The 16,670-nt window shown below is 47.1% G+C and overlaps 1 protein-coding gene across 1 annotated transcript in view; it reads right to left on the minus strand.

Moving 5' to 3' along the window:
- Positions 1 to 16,670, minus strand: part of Ntrk3 (neurotrophic receptor tyrosine kinase 3) — a 362,281-nt gene that overhangs the window by 304,837 nt on the left and 40,774 nt on the right.

The raw sequence follows: 16,670 nt of genomic DNA on the forward strand, positions 1-16,670 counted from the left end.
TCCATTGGGAAGCTCAGGAAACCAATGGATTGGGATGACAGACAGGTGACTCCAGAGATGGGGCCCCCTAATGACTCAGGGGTGGCCACAGAGTAGCGTAGGAAGAGTGCAACATGGAAACCCTGGGAAGCAGGCTCAGTTTCACCTCTGAGACTCTGTTGCAGATGAGGTAAGTGCTTTAACCAATGTGAGTCTCTTGTTTCTTTGTGAAGGAGAAGGATTCTACCAACAGCAGTTCTTCCTCCCTCCACCACGAGGACTCTTTCTAGAGCTTTCCCTTGAGAGATCTTGATTTTAAAGAGGGCTGTGTCCAGCAAGACTACATTTATTAAGTAATAACTAATTCGTATTCTAAGATCAATCAAAGACAAAAATTGCTGTGAATTGAGGCTCTTCATCAACAGACACAAGCCAGTGTTAACTGACCCAGTACATCAACTCCAGCTCAAAGCTAAGAAACTCAAGACTATCGCTATGATGTAAGGCTTGTCATGAGTACTGGTCTAGTTTTTGTTAGTTCCTCGGCATTGACAAAGGACCAACATTCCTTCACTGCTGCTTTAGGAGTGCCCAAGTCGAAAACCATTGCACTGCCACCTACCAAGACCTTTATGTTACTCTGATATTATATGAAAAATGACCTTCCATGGAGTGCCAGAAGATCCTAAGAAATGATCCACTCCAGCCCTCCTAGAACCTGCCTCTCTCCTCAGCACCCAGAGGTTGCAAAAGACAAAAGGTCTAAGTACCATTGCAGTAAAGAATACAGTTACCTAAGGCACACTCTTGCCAGAAATGTGACCACCACTTTTCCCCCAGACAGCTCCTCCATTGCCTGACCACACCAGTGGTTCTGCCATCTGCCACCCAGCCCAACTGGAGCCAAGAAGGCAACAGGGCTGTACTTGCCAGGACTTCTGGCAGCATTTCAGAAACCACACGTGACAAGGTATGCCAAGAGCCCATTTTGAAACACATTCTCCCAGAGCTCCTATGGAGCAGCCAGAGACACTGGCATTTGTTGGGGACACTGACCAGGTGGCCACGTTGGCATTGGCCTCTAACTCGGACGCCTTCTCTCAGGAAGCCTCATGGTTTCAAGGCCGTTTTCATGCCCCAGTCTCGCCAAGGTAGGAACACTGACAACATTTCAGATGCAAAGGGAAGCCAAGAGGAATAGGACCACCTGTGCCACTAAGCCCCTCCAGTGTATATTCCCGGGCCATGAGCCATGTCAAATACCAAGTAGATCACAGTGTTTATCCAGCATGTTCTCCGTCCATGGGAGCTCAGCTTCCTCCGTGGATCCGTTTCCAACAAGTAGCTATCAATCAAATTGTTTAAATAAATGAAATCACTTTCTTGGCCCCTATTAGCATTCCATAAATGTGCTTGGATGATTGTAGAGATGACCGTCGTTGCATTCTGGGACTTCATTCATTTCAGTCTTTATGATTTGTGCTTACAAACGGATCCTTCCTACACTTGCCACGCACTAAGAAGCGGCAAAGGAGTGGCGCTTCGATATGGAGTCCTCCAGCAAATTAAATAACAGCCCCAGCATCCTCTTTGGTGTCTGAGTGCTCCTCAGACAGGGAGCAGCATTGTGGCAGTCACATTGCAGAGGGGTGAGGGGTCGAGGCTCTGGAACAGTCATTGGCAAACTATGGCTTGGGGCCAAATTCAGCCCACTGTATTCTTACATATAGCTTCAAGGAGATACATTTTCATATTTTGTTTTTTTAAAAAAAATCAAAGAAAAAAAACTATTTTGTGACATATAAGAATTAGATAAAATCTACTTTTCTGTGCTCATCTCTGCTCACTGCCATCTATAGTTACTTCCATGTTATAAAGTTGAACCATCACTGCAGAGACCATATGGCCTGCAAGGCCTGGATTTACTCTCTGGCTCTTTATAGATAAAAAGGTTGCCAACCCCCGCCTAGAGCAAGGCTGCCAGGATGCTAATCCTAGCCCCAGGAGCACTCCACCAAAGACACTCTGTCTGTGCCACTTCACCTGTCCCTGCCTCCCTTTCCTCAGCTGTCAAATGGGGGTGATAAAATGTCTGCCTCCTAACGATGAAATGAAAATTGAAGGAGTGTGTTAAAAATCTCTTAAGGGACTGGGAGTATAGCTCCGTACTCACCTAGATTACCTGAGACCCTGTCTTCAGTCCCAGCACCACACAATACGAAAAATAACAACCCCACCCGAGAGCCCTTGTAGGATTAGATACAGAGGAGGCCTTGGAAGACACTATGGGGGGTTTATGAGAAGTCTTTTCTTGGTTTTTGAGTGCAGATGGCATCATGCTTCTGCTAGAAGTTATCATTTCCTGGCCCATAATTCATTAAACAAAAAGGAGAGTAGGTCCATCATTGATTTTAATGCCCTATTATGGCAGAAGGGTAGAAGGACAGGAAACCTATCATTCATGACTTCTAAGAAAACTTCAGGAAAGCTCTCGTGAGTCACCAGGAAAAGGACACTTGCCACTGGGTCTAACAACTTGAATATAATATTTAGAAATATACGAGATGAAAATGGGGCACTAGCTCTGACTGGTTGTCTTCACAGGCACACACACACAACACTATCAACAACAGCAGCAGCAGCAACAAATATGCATATGTGTGTGTGTGTGTGTGTGTGTATGTGTGTGTGTGTGGATAGATAGATAGATAGATGATACATACATAGATTAGATAGATAGATAGATAGATAGATAGATAGATAGATAGATAGATAGATAGATAGATCTTTAAAAGAGAAAACACCATGGTGAGTAATAACAGGACAGAAGAGAAGCATGCCAGCTGAGGTACAGCCTTGCCATTTGCAAATGACATTGGCCATGGCCTGCCAAGTCTTCCATGACTCACTGCTTGGTACCAAACAAGGGAGGTCACTTATGGTAACTCTGCTGGCTGCTATCAGAAGGCCACAAGTTTCAGTGGAAAAAGGCCGGATCTACAAAGTATAATAAATGAATAGGATGAGGTAAGCGAGTATAATTGGCATGGCTTCATTAACGCCAAATAGGGAAGGCAGAACCTGGTGCCAGTACATAGGGTTCTTCATGTCTGGTGCTTTTTCTGGGTACTCCAGTTCAATAAGGATGCATCTTTGAAGGAAGGTCAGGGCTTAAATAAAGGATTCGTGACAAGAACCAGACTGGTTCTACCCACAGATGTCTCACAAAGCCTGCTGTGGGGTGTGGAGGGAAGCAAGCACTCAGAGAGATGGTGGGAAGATGGCAGCATGCATGACAAGTAGGTCCCTTCCAGTGACCCACAGCCATTCATCCACCCAGCATCACCTGTGCCAATCAAGGGCAAGGAGGAGAGGGTAGAGAGAGACCAAATGCTGAACTTGGGTTCTCTCCCTTACCTTATATCAGTTGTCCCCACATTTTTGTCTTCCAGGGGGAAAGTTGACCCTATCTGCACACAGTTTTGATCCTCACAACTGGGGAAAGCACAACGCCAACATCTGGTGGGTAGGGACAGAGACACACAGGACAGACTGGAGCAAAGTGTCTGCCCCAGAGGTCCCCAGCTCTGACTTGAAGACCTTCGCCTTATCACATAAAGCATCTGTCAAAGTTGTTGTTGAAGCTAGAGTCCCATGGCTTAAAACATCACTTTTGAAAATGACTGCTTTGCCTCAAACACTAGGAGTCTGTGCCCCCCCCAACCCCAAAAAACTCTGCTCCTGCTCCAGTGAGTCTCGAAGGGAAATTCAAAGCCACGGTTCTCAGGACTCTGTCAAGCCAGGAGTGTGAATGGGTTACAGATGATACCCGCCTGCCATGAGCCTTTCCCCACGCTCCTCCCAATATCCCACCCCCACACTCTCACATGGACCCTTCTCGAAACTGCAGAGTCCACTCTGCCTGGACCTTGTGCACACCCCCTTTCCCAGAGAGTGTGACAAAGTGGGATGGTCCCTGACAACAGAGACTTCTGGGGCCACACCGGGCTTATAGGCGCAGCTCAGAAATTCCAGGGGAGTCAAGACGGACCTCACGGAACAGGGCTGAGGTGGCGTATAGTCAAGGACTGCCTAGGCAGTCTCCCCCACAGCATGAGAAACGCAGCCCCTCTTCAGAATGCACAATAGCATCTCTGAGTCCTAGAGACCCAGGACCAGGGTTCCTGACTCAGATCCCATTTGGGAATATGACAAAGCACAAATTAAGTATTAATTGAGGATACAAAGCCCTTTTGTGCTAGAATAAATTAGATGATACTTTGTCCCACAGCTTTCTCTTCCTCTTTCTGTTTCACTTGAGCCAAAATGGAAATGACCTGGCAACATCCAAGAATCTGAAAATCAGTCGGTACAGACTGTGTGCTCCATATTTTCATTAAAAACATGTCATGTGTCCTTTGTGACCCCAGTATTTGAAGTTTATATTCCTCTATCCAGAAAATTCTAGAACACAGAGACATCTGCTGCCATATAACTTGAGAAAACTAAGGTGTAAGAAGCCCACAAGAGGGTCAGGGTACCGTGCCCCAGCCAAAATTTCCTGGTCACTTGGGTACTTGGCAAGGCAGGAAGTTGGTGAATGAAACTTGGTATCACCTTTTCTGCAGACACAGTAGGTCCGGCACTGCCTCTTCTCCAACCTTTTCCCTCTCCTCCCTTCCGGTCACATTGCTGTTCTTTTCAGTGTGACTTCACACAGCTATTAATGAGCTGTTCTCCATAACCAAATTTGCCAGACAACTAAATTTAAAATAAAACCTTTGCATTATCAGGTCCCTTGCTACATCTCTTTTCCTCTCTTTACATTGCAGTCCATGTCGCCTTGACTCCTCAAACCCAGAACAGAGTTCAAGTCACGCTCTCCTGATAACCCTACAGCACAGTAACAATGTCTGCTGGACTCGGACACCCTGACACCTTCAGAGGCTTCTCCAGGGGCACAGAACTCACTCCCCTGCCTCAGACGGCTCCTCCCCAACGTGGCTTCTGATTTAAAGGGCACATCCATTCCATCGCTTTTCTAGTTCATTCTTTGCTATCACAATGGGGTCGGGGACAGAGCTGGAGCAGCCTGCTTCCTTCTGGTGTGCTGTGGCCAGCCTCCTCTGCAGCCTCTTAGAGCACACACACAGTAAATACATGCACACATGCATACAAGCACACGCACACACACACACAGTAAATACTTGTTCTTTGCTTCATCCCTCTTTCTAGATGATCGAAGTTTACCACATAAATGGCATTTCTCGGGTGAAGTCATAATCCCTGTTTATCTGGTAACACCTACGTGGTGACATCATCATTTCCATTGTATCTACTCTTGACTTAGCCTCCGGGCAAAAGGTAGTAGAAATTGTTTCTTGGAGAGACATGTGTGTGCACGTGTGTGTGTGGTCCCACTTCTCTAACACAGAACTAAATAACTTCAAAAACAAAGGTTATATATATATATATATATATATATATATATATATATACTTTATCTCCACTCTTCAGTATCCCCAGATAAGCCTGGGGCTCCCACCAACTGCCTGAGTCTTGTTCTAAGAGGAAGGCCTGACCTAAAATATAAGTTGGCTGTTGGGGAAACAAACCTGCAAGTCCACTTCCTAATGAGCTAGCATTAGAACCCATGTGTATGTGTGTGTGTGTGCGTGTGTGTGTGTGTGTGTACACAGTCTACACATACACAATTTGCCATACATTCATTTAACTTCAGAGTCTTATAGAGCAATGAGGAAATTGATTGGTTACCTAGGCATATTATGCATATTGATCCAGACAGCAGCATTAGCTTTCAATGATCTTATATGTTTAGTATTATAAACAAATCTTTGAGAACAACAGCTCCATGGAGTTCTGGCCCCGAGGAGGGCTGGGGAGGAGCTGCCTGGGATCATGCTAGCTGAGTTACCAACTCTCCTTCGCTTAACAGCTGCTATTGGAGAATTAGCTGCCTGAAACACCAGACCTGAGAGCCAGAGACGTGGAGGGCACGGGTAGAAAGGGGATAGTGGTTTGAGATGGCAACTCCAGCATGCCAAGACATTAGGAGAGCAGCCTACAAGGATATGTATGCCAGCCCCACATCTGGGACCCACGTTCAGACACCGAAAAGAGCATTCGGATCTTACGGAGAACAGATGGGAGAGACGGCATCTGTGCAAGCTTCCTGATCAGTTCCAAAGCCCGTGCCAGGAATAAGGAATGTATGTGTGCACACCTGTGCTCTTCGGGTGCTGAGATGTCGCGTCCTAACAAGAAAAGATCAAGGGCGCAATCTCTCTGCCACCCCCACTGAGAAAGATCTGACTCCACAGAGTGAGATTTTACCTGCAAGTCAACCTGTTCCCTCTGGAGTCCAGTGTCTTCTGTCCTAAGTCCTGACCAGACTGGCCTCCCTACCCCAGCCGATATGCCTCTCTATTCTCATTGCCGTCATTTGGGCCGTGATAGGATATTGAACCCAGCTTGCCCACTATCAGCAATGCCAAGAAAAACCACCACCTCCAGCCTCTTCCTGTTTTCATTCTTTTCTTTCATCGGTCTATACGCCAGAGGACTCAAAGTCTCCATTGCTTCCTCTTACAATCGCAACCATCCCAAGCATCGTGCCATGGCAAGCAAGGCCCTGCATAATGGGCTTGCCAACAAGGCCCTTCCTCTAGACACACACCCCTTGTTAGGTTGGCTCCAGCCACAATAGCCTGGCTTCTGTCCCTAGGAACCGGGTGTATTCCCAACTGGACCTTCTACAGGGAACACTCCCCTGCCTCCCTTAACCCTCCAGGCCTCCAAGGAAGTCTCCCATGCTCAGAGAAGTCCGCCCTCTGTGTCTCTGGACTCACAGCCCCCCCCCATCTCTCCTCCAGTTCTCTATCACAAATTCTGTCCATGTTCCTTGTGGCCTTAATAGCCACGTGCTATAGTCTTATTTGATTATTTTATTACATTTTTGTCATAACAGCATCTAAATTAGGACCATAATGCATGGAAACACCAATTGGATCTGTCTTGTTTACCACTTACTTCCAGAATCTCCAAAAGGGGCAGCAGCCTCAGGGTAAGTACATAACTGAGCAGCCTCCAGGAGGGCACCCTACCTCCATACAAGATGGTCTCCATGCTGGTTACCTGAATGGCCCTGATTCCTGACCCCTTGAATAGCCCAGAGCTCGGGTCTGACCCCATAGTACCCTGATGATCCCCAAGGTGGATGCGTCTTAGACTACAGGCTGAATGTCTTAGATACGGCAGGAATCTGGGTAATCAATATGGAACTAGAAGCCAAAAGATATCCCTGAAGTCTCAAAAGACCCTTATACACAGCTCCCTCTCTCAGAGCCATGTCTGATGCCCATGGTCAATGTTAAGAATTTAAGGGACTTCCTTATAAGAATCAAAGAAGAGATGGTGCTTGGCACCTGCGTCTATGTAGTCCGTTGACCCCTCTATGTGACTATGGCTGCTACCAAATCATAAGTTTTCCAAGGACGGTGGCCAGAAACTCGCATTTCCAGTAAGTGCTCAAAGAGAGACATCTAAGAGAGTGAGCGAGAAACAATAAATCCCACAGAGACCCACAGAACTCAAGTGTTTAACTGTCTAGATCCCCCCCAGATCTTCTCCCTTGCCGTCCACCTCCTACCTCTCCAGAACAACTCCTCCTCCTCCTCCCTCTCCCCCTTCCTCTCTCTGTCTCCCCCTGCATACTTTTCCTTCAGCATAAAAACGTCATCTATCACGACCCATCTAAAAGTGAAATCTTGACCCCTTATCCTGCTCCAGCTCCCCATCCATACCCACAGCTCTCACTGTGGCAACGATTTTCAAGAGATTGGATCCACACTCACAGACACTACTTCCTCACTTCCCTTCAATGTTTCCACTTGGTTTGTCTCTTTCTGCTCTAGAGGAAGCACACTGGAAAGGCTGCCAGTATTTCCCGTGGGGGTGACTCCACTGACTCTTACCATTGCACAGCTACCCAGTCTCTTCTTAGCATTCCACCAAGTTGACCATCCTCTTTTCCTTGAAACAAACTCTATTTCTGCCATCCTTGGCTGCACAATCTCCTGGTTGCTGTCTAGTCTTGGATATTCCTTCTTAGCCACCTTTGTTGATCCTATATACTTTGTCTCACCCCTAAATGCCAGTGTCTTCTGGGTCTAACCCTGAATTTCCCCCTTTCACTTGTTCCCTTCAGGGCCACAGTGATCTCAGCCAGGTGTTTGGCTGTAAGCCCCATCTCTATGATGCCACGGTCCCAATGGCTGCCTCTAGCCAGACTTCCTTCCTAATTTAGGTTTTCAAGTTGTAACCTATCCTATCCAATAACAGCCCTTGCTTTCTACTCCTGAACTTTATCTTAGTAAGTTGCATCAGCACCACTCCATTGTGCAAACAGAACTCCACCACCTCTCCCCTCTCGGTATCTAAACGGCCAGCAAGTCAGCGTCAAGAGCATATACCACTAACTCTGACAAAGGCCATTCCCTCTGAAACATGGCCACTGCTTGCACTCAGCCTGAGTAAATCTGTCTTCCACACAGAAGCCCGCATGAGCATTTTGAAACTCATGATAGATTTGAACATAAACAAACGAGTACACAAACCTCCAGCGATTTTAGTTTCTGTACTTGGCAGTCGCGATAAAATTCAGACTTCATGGAGGCCAACAATGTGCTATGAAGTGTGGCTCATACCGCTTCCACCCCAGCTCAAACAGGCTTCCTTTTAGTTCTCTTGGTTTTTTTTCCTCAGTGATGTCTGCCTTTTTCCAAGACCACAAGCTCCCTCCCTCCAGCAGGGCCTTTGTATCTCCTGCTTCTTTTAGCTAAGATGCCACTAAAGCGTCTTCTAAACTATCACTGCCGCTGTGGCCTTTCCTAACCAGCCTAGTCACAATCACTTTCTGTAACCTTCCACTAGATGAACAGTCATCAAGCCAGGGTGGCTGTGTCCCCCCTGAGGACATACGGCAATGCCGTGACATTTTTGCCTTTCCTGGGGAGGTGGAACTAGAATCTGGTGGGTAGAGGCCTACAGTGTACAGGACAGACCCCCCCACAGCAAAGAGTTTTCCAACCCAAAATGCCAAGAGCACCAAGGCTTGACAATGTTGCTCTAGATATTCCCTTTGTCCCAATAGTCATAATCCCTTACTTGTGTGATTTCCTGTGTATAGTGCCTCTCTTGTGTTGGAGAGCAAGCTCCGGGAGAGCAGTTGAATTGTATGATAGGATATAAGGGTAGATTAAACAAGATATCACCATGGTTATCAGTCTTGTTCATTATCAAACCTACAACAGGCTAGATCCTGGCAGGTATCAAACAAATAAAATAATAAATGATTGCTACTCCTCAGAACATGACCTTGCATCAAATCGTAAAAAGGCTATGGCTACCAAAGGTCTTCATAGGAACCAGCATCTTTTCCAGCCATCTGAAGAGACCAAGACATAGAGAAAACCATGTCTGTGCTTGGGGATGAGAACCTGGAATTCATGTGGCCCTGAGAAATGGACTCCTACATGCAGATGAGAGTTAACTGTGTTGTTAAACTCCAAACCCTGCTAGACACCCTAGCTCTGAAACAGGACAGAAAAGGAATGGAAGGAGCCTGTGGCAGAGCACAGATATTGACTCTGACCCTGGAGGAGAACCTGGACAAGAAGTCGAGTCTCAGTCTGGCCCAAGCAGCTAGCTGAGAAGAGATGTGACCATCTGAGCTCTGAGCCTAAGATCAGTTGGCCTCGGGGGTTGAGAGCACTGGCTTTCGGGTGCTCCGTTTCCTTAGAAAAACATGAAATGGCCAGGCCACCCTTTACTGAATTATAAAGCACTTATCACTTCTTTAATAACTACCCGCATGGAGGACTTAATTCACTCAATATGGAAGTTATAAAGGCAAATTGGTAAGTGAGCATTAAGCTCAAGTGCGCTGCATAAAGACTTACAAGGGCGATATTTCCCCCCATTAAAAGGGTAGATTTTCTCACTGCAACTGTGTCTCCGAGCTAATGTGGAGAAGTCGCTCTACAGCTCAGGGCATTTTCATTGTTAGAGGGCAATTCCAGGTCACTGAGAGGAAGGGGGGACCTTGACTTTGCAAGAATAATTATCCCAGAGCCTGGAAGTGTCAGAGTGATTAGTCAAGGTAACCATCAGAAAGACACGATGCCATTCACGGCTCTTGGTTCCCTGCTCTGCACACGCGAGGTGGAAATGGGAACAGGCCAAAGAGGAGAAAAGTCATAGCGTGGAATGAAGAGTGGGATGGAGTAGGGTAAAAGAGAGGTACACAGGGCCTGCAAGAGGAGGGCAGTCCCAAAAGTCACTAATTTCCATTCATAATCCAAAGGGAAGGAAGTACCACTCGCTTTTATAGTCTATCAGAGAAGTTCTGGGACTTCTGCAGGTTCAAAAGGGCTCCCAGGTAGGGAACTGGTAAGATGGACTTCATTCCTCGGCGAGTGAAGGAAAGGCTCTTTGACCTTTTTCCTCTCCAGCTCTAGCATCGTAACCGCTTTTCTTTCCTCCAGCAATAAACCATCTGCTCTTTCCCCCAGATGCTCACTCTTTTGGAAACGGATTCTCCATTCACATGACTTCAATTACTATTTAATTAAAGACTAATTCTACTTTGGAATCTACCCCATTCCTGCCTAACCTGTCCCTGTCCTGTAGTTCTTGCTATCACAGAAGATTTCTCTTGACCCCGGAAAGCAAAGATGAACAAAACAGCTTGTTCTTAATCTTCTGGACTCTCCCAAATCCTTCTACTGAGTCCTCTTACACAAAACAGTGGGAACTGTGAGAGGACTCCATATATGCATAAGACCCATGAGTTAGCAAGACTGCTGTGTTCAGGAACCAATGAATCTATGGTAGGAGTTATGATCAGTTAGTGATGTCCGCCATGGTCACAGTAGATGGAGGGACACTGAGAGTTACCATCTATAAAGCAACTCTAACCAAGAGGCTCTCTGACATCTTTTCTCTCAGACACAAGTCCAGTCAGAATCTCCTTCCTTGAACTTCTGATTTACCTTGTCTTTGGGTCCAAGAGACTCTTCTGCTCACACGCAGAGAGTGATATTTTAGCAGACCCTTCAATTTCCAGTCTTCATGTTCTCATCTGTTCTAGGCTCCACTTTCTCAAAATGGTATTACACATGTTCCTGGCAGGCTCAAGGCCTCACTGAGGGTGAACAAACAGCTCTCGCTAAACCAGAATTTCTATTAAGAAGCTTTAAGCCTGTTGGAAAATCTGTAAAGGAAAAAGGAGGAGGTAGATAAAGACCTATGGAGCCTTAGAGGGTAGCGACAACTTTTCCCGTTCCCTGGGTCCCACCTCCCTACTGAGGAGATTCCTAAATTGTGGCAGACTTAGAGTCAAGCTGAGAGTAAGCGGCAGGGTGGGGTGACTAACGGGACCTGTGTGGTGGCATTTGTGACTCTCATTCCATTCCTCCCTACATCTCATTCTTTCACCACAGAAGAATCAAGCCACTCAGGAGGTGTGCTCATGTCAACAGAGACACCAGCCTGCCCGAAGCCTACTCCTCCCTCGACTTCTGAGGAAGTTTGGTAGAGTGAAAATTTGATGGGCTTCAGAGCCAGCAGTAGACTTGACTCCCCAGCTTGCCACTGATTAGCCGGGTTCTCTCCTGCGGCCTTGGCTTCCCCTTCAGTGTAATAGGAACAGTGGTGGCAGCCCATGCAGACAAAGCTGGATTTAAATGACCCTCGCAAGAGCCTCGGCATGTCACCTTAAACATGCTAGAGCACAAAGAGCGTTTGCTTTCTCTTCCAAAAAGAAAACTGGTCCATGGATTATGTACGAATTGAAGTCAGCGGCTGGGGCCACCACGGCAGGCAGAATGGCTGTAGTTGTTATTTCTGGTCACTGCACCAACACCAAGAGAAGCAACTGAAATGGGAAGGGCTTATTATGGACCACGGTTTCAGAGGGTTCAGTCCATGGAGCCTGGGTCTGTACACTTGAGCAAAACATCACCTGCTGCGGTAACTTGTGGCAGGAGGGTTTCTTCATGGTAAGCAAGAAGCAGGGAAAGGGATGCAGGTACTCACCTGGCCTCACTCTCCCCACCGCCCCCCCTTTCATTCCATCTAGGCACACAGTGTCTACACTCAGAGCAGGTCTCCCTTCTCAGTTAACCTTCTCTGGAAAGAGGTGTGCCTCCCCCTCTCCTAGTTGATTCTAAATTCATTTAAGTTGACGGTAAAGATTAACCATTGTGGTGACTCTGTGTGTAACTGCAGTGGAGTGGCTGAGGTTATGATGTGAGTACCATGGGCACCTCCTTGTCTACTCCGACCAACTCTCATTCCTTCCCTATTGTAACCCAGCCTCCATTTTCCACATTAGCCAAACAAGCACCTGCTGCCTAGATTTGCCTTGTGTATGCTCCCTCTGGGCTATGCTCCTCATCCCGCCAGCCCTTGGGTTCTCAGGGAAATCTCTGTGCAGCCGAATATCCTCTGGGCTTTTGCTATGTGCATCTTCCCCTCTCCACTAAGCTTTTTTATCAAACCACCCATCACCACCCAGACGCAGTCACTCAGTGATCCCAGCCTCACCCTCCAATTACTGGGGAATTATTTCTGTGCGGCTGCCGATGTACGGATGTGATCCTGTCACCTGTGAGGCTCAGCATTATTTGCCTGGCTTCCCTTGTGAGAGCAAAAATTTCCCTGACAACAAAGACGGATGCATTCTATTTATTTTGTGTGCCCTCTTGTCTCTGCACTTCTGTGCTCGGCTCAGCTCAGCTAGTGTTCAGACCACACAGGGAGCCCTAGCCTGGAAATGAGAGGAAGTGAGCTCCATCCTGAGGCTGAGAAGAGCTGTCCAAGGTCTGGGAATGGGCTGAAGTTCAATGTGAGGGGACAGAAAAAGACAAAACAAAGGACGGCAGAAAACAGGCTGACTGGCATGCACACTCCTAGGGTCCTTGTCCTTCAAAACACATCCCAGATGTCCCTGCCTTATAGCCTTTCTTGGGACCCCTTTTCCAGGTCACAAAACCCTCTGTTATAGAGACAGTGCTGATATTTAAGATAGGTATTATCTGGAAAAGGCGGTACTGGAGAGAGATGAATAAGCACAAACTCTAGTGACACATAGGTATAAAGATGACATAATAAAGCCTTTATGTCATACTGTGTATATATGCTACTTTAAAAGAGAGAGAAAAAATATTAGGACTGGCAAGATGGCTCGGCAGGTAAAGGTGCTTGCCTTCCAAGTCTGATGACCTGAGTTCAATCCCCAGAACCCATTTGACAGAAGGAAAGAACAGATTCATGCAAGCTGTCCTCTGACCTCAACACATGTGTCATGGCATACCCAATAGATAGATAGATAGATAGATAGATAGATAGATAGATAGATAGATAGATAGATAGATGATAGGTAGATAGATAGAGATAGATAGATAGATAGATAGATAGATAGATAGATAGATAGATAGATAGATAGATGATACATACATACATAGATACATACATAGATACATAGACCAATCAATTGATAACTAAATAAATAAATGAAATTTCTAGATGCTTGAAAGTTCTTTTAGGAGCTAGAGATTTGGCTCTGTGTGTAAAATGTTTACCACAAAAGCATGAGAATCTGAGTTCAGATCCACAGAACCCACGTAAAAGGCCAGGCAACTAGTAATTCAGGAAGAGGCAAGGCAGAGACACACTCATTCATGGAGCTCACTGGCCAGCTGGTCTAGACGAATTGATGAGATCTAGGTTCAATAAGAGATTTTGCTTCAAAGAATGAGGTAGAGAGGCTAAAGGACGAATCTCAAGGTTGACCTCTGGCCTCCACATATTTATGCAGACATACCTACATACACACATATATACCTCCTACATGAACACATATACCATACACGAAGTGTCTGTGTCTATTTCTGTGTCTTTGTGAAACAGAAACAGACACAGAAAGACAGACACACACACACATACTCACACATGCTTTAAGAAATGGTGCTCTCTGGCAGAGCACCAACACAGAGTAAAACAGACTGCCTAACATGTTGGATCAGAGCCCCCAAGGTTTCCTCCTAAGGTTTGTTCCTAAATCAAGGAACAGAATGAGGGGGAGGTGGGGAGGCAGCAAGGAGGAGTCAATGGCCAAAGTTTGGCATACAGTCACCTGCAGGGGTTTATCCACTACTGTGAACGCAGTTTGCTGTGTACACAACATCACAGCCTTGACTGGCTTGCCACCAAATGCCAACTCCACACAGATCCCCAAGTGTCTCGTGGGACAGTCACAATGTCCTCTTGTGCTTGTCCCAGTTAGGGCCATCTTCTCTGTAGAACTTCAAATCCTTAAACCAGGGGCTCTGTCTTTTATCTCAGTATCTCCAATGTCAAGCAGGGCTCCTGACTCAACATCCTTGCTAAATGTAACAGGGATGCTGTGCTGTCTCTCCTTCCCTGAGCTGCTAGCTTCACCCCTGGATCCTTAAAGGAATCATTCAAATTGGGAAATGGGGGGAGGGTGCAGAGGCGCGCCTTGGAAATCCACAGTAGTTCAGGAAAAGTGAACCGGATAAGGATGATGAACAGCTGTAGTCAGAAGCTTGCTGAAGCAGCTCAAGCCCTGGAGGCTGAGCTGGCCCTCTGCATCCACAGAATAGAAACTTCAAGGTCAAGGCGGTGGCACTTCCTGCAACTCCAGCATCTGGGAAACTGGGGAAAGCCAGCCTTGGCTTCTACTCTTGAAGGTACTCCTCACCTCAAGATCTACAACAGAGAGGTTCATGAGAGAAATCCAGGGGAGAAGCAAAGCAGATAGGCACAACTGGCTTCCAAAATGAACTCCAGTTCCCTCAGAAGTGGTGTGTCCCCCTCTGAGTACAGGAAAAGAAAAACCTATAATTGGGGTGATTGAGGTGGGGGAGAGTCTCAAACAAGACCATCCCTGAGAAGTTCAGGCCTCACCACAAACAGCTCTCCTGCCCTATTAACATGTCCAAAGGAAGCAACACAGTGGCTGGCTGGCTACAAACGGGTAGAAGCACTCCCCATGAGTCTCTGCCCACAACCAGCCGGTCTGGCCGTGACGTCCTTCCAGGCCAGGTTCCTTCCCTTAGTTCCCTCCTGCCTAGCCCCAGTTAGCGTCTTTGGGCATCTTTCCTCTGTGATTTCACCTCCAAAGCCTGGGAAGGGCTGGTTGAGCCAGGCTGGCTTCAGCAGCAGTACTGAGAACTCTCCTGGCCCCTCAGAAAACACCATCGGTGTGTCAACTGTACTTCATCTAGTCACTTGAAAGCACACCTGTGTGTCACCTGTCTGGTACCTCTGGAGGGATTTTTCTTGCTTTTACCCACAAGCCAGAGCACTCTGCCCATGCACACTTTTAACACCTCACTGGTACAACGGGAGGTGGGGAGGTGGGGGGAGGGGGACTGTCACTGCTGTGAGAAGCTAAGAAGTCTAGGCCAAATCCTAGCTTCTCAGCAGGGGCCTTTGCAGCCCAGTTAGCACATAGTATCCTTTTCCTATTAAATAGATATAAGTTCAGTATATATGTCTTCACCTCCACTTGCTAATGGCTAACAGACCTGCTGTTGGAATCACACATTATTCATTTTGAGTTTAACAGCATCAGAGCCCATATGCTGGCTCCTGCAGTCAGTCAGACCAGCTCTGGATCCGGCCCACACTCTGATACCCTGACTGACTATGGTCTATCACCTTGGCACGAGAATGTGGCTACCCCAGGGACATGTCCAACGGCAGAGGCCAGCTGTGCCTATCTCTCTCCTCTTCCTTACCAGCAGGGGATACAGAGCGCCAAGTAGCTATACATGTAGGTGCGAAGACACCTACCATCCAAGGGTCCCCAGGGCCCAGTTTCTGAGCTGTGAGGTACGTTTGGGCACAGCGGGGCTAGGTAGTCATCCTACTATATGGAACTCATTATTAAGAAGTGTACTAGCACAGGACTTGTTGGATTCTCTGAAGGTAAAAACAAAAACAGTAATAATAACCTTCCCCCTTGTGGAGACTGCGGTAGCAACCTGCTGGCTCTTAGGCATCTTTAGATGTCATGGCCATAAATAAATGAACCTTAGAGATCACACTCCTCATCCATCCCCTATAGACTCAGGGTAGCTTTTGACATCCTGCTCCACATGTAAGATGGTGGATCTGATCCTCGCTGGACTCGACCTTGTGAGAGATTAGCCATGACCCCTTGGGATATCTTGGAGGTCCCAACACTTCAAGACACCAGGCCAGGGGCACCACCATGTCAAGTTTTACCTTAATGGAAACAGCCCTTGTGCTATCCGTGCCCAGTCCTTTGGGTCTGTCCCCAGTGGGTTTCATATTTAGGCTCCTGGGATAAACCCTGGCATACAGCACACAAAGCTTCGTGGCACGGATGGACACGCTGCGTTACATCACTCTATTCTGCCCCCTTCCTTTGTAAGAGGTAACACACTTCCAGGAGGATTCTTCAAGTGGGCAAAGCAATGCCTGCGTTTACACGGTGAGTCAGGATTGCACAGACCACACTGCCAAGCACACTTCAATGGGTTTCCCAGCTGCCCCCAAGCAGCCAGTCCCTTCCTCCCAGCCCCGGGTACTTGCCACCCGGGTGCTCTGTGATGACT

Source organism: Arvicola amphibius, chromosome 12, assembly GCF_903992535.2.
Source record: "Arvicola amphibius chromosome 12, mArvAmp1.2, whole genome shotgun sequence".
In the NCBI taxonomy this organism is placed as follows: domain Eukaryota; kingdom Metazoa; phylum Chordata; class Mammalia; order Rodentia; family Cricetidae; genus Arvicola; species Arvicola amphibius.